This window comes from Polistes canadensis, unplaced genomic scaffold (assembly GCF_001313835.1).
Source record: "Polistes canadensis isolate GaletaPanama2010 unplaced genomic scaffold, ASM131383v1 scaffold_14, whole genome shotgun sequence".
Taxonomy (NCBI): Eukaryota; Metazoa; Arthropoda; class Insecta; order Hymenoptera; family Vespidae; genus Polistes; species Polistes canadensis.
In genome coordinates this window covers 1,043,134-1,044,324 of record NW_014569561.1, presented here as the reverse complement: position 1 = coordinate 1,044,324, position 1,191 = coordinate 1,043,134, and positions in this window count along the sequence as shown.

Here is a 1,191-nt window from a genome sequence, read left to right as displayed (position 1 = left end):
TTGTCCGTACTGTCAGTTTATTTTGGAGACCCCATGCGTCGCTTGATGTTTCACATATAGCCAGGAAAGATATATTATATTGTACATCTCTAAAACTATGCTAGAATATTTAAATTATTTTTTTTATATCGACGAAAAATGAACGCATGCAGAAATATGTAAATTAATGAGTCGCTTATAATAAATTTTTCATTAACTCGATTATACTTACTGAATCTTTGATTTACACTACGTATGAAAAAAAAACATAGAAAATTATAATAACATATTTTTACAAATTTAACGACATCAATTTGATTATACTCCAGGTGGTTGATTGAAAACCACTTCAAATGGTTTTTTTTTCTTTATGGAACACATAATTTTACACAATTAATTAACTTTATTACAACAAATTTAGATATTTTACATTGAAAATAAATATTTAAATCGAATATCTCTACGCGATTAATCATAAATTTTCCTCATTGTTTAAATTCTCGTTTATATTAACATATAGGTTAATAATTTCAATCTTATATAAGTTATGATCGAATTCGTTGTGTCATTAATTATATCATTCACGTTCCCGTCATTTTACGAAATACGATCGACCATATAATTATGCGTATAACTACCGATTTGTTAACGTAATTCGTAAACGTCGCTTGTGCACGATTCAATTGTAATTTCAATTTCAGCATGTTCACCCATACCAGACACAGACCAGACAAAAAAGTGAATAGTAACGAGCGTGGCAGATGTTCGGGAATCATTTGCTCGATCTTCCTACAGCCAAAATTTTCTTCTTCGATATACTATATTTATTCAAATTAAATGTCTGCCAATTTGTGAAAACTTACGTGACGAGTATTCATTTAAAAAATCTTGCGTATTATTCTCTAACAAGAATATCATTAAATCCCAAATAAATATGCACATTAATTTTTGAACAATTGTAAAATAACCCTTAATGAAGAAAATTTTGAAGAAAATATTAAAACTAGTTATCAATATTCTTATCCAAAAAAATATATTAATATATAAGTCTCAAAGGGAATTATAAACGGTTAATAAATCTGATGAACAATTTATTTTGAACTAGTTGTACGTTTCGTCCCTTACTGGGGACTTCATCAGCAACTTGATCATTTACAGTTCACGTGTCAATACATATTATCTTTTTTACAGAGTCACACATTTCAATAAAAC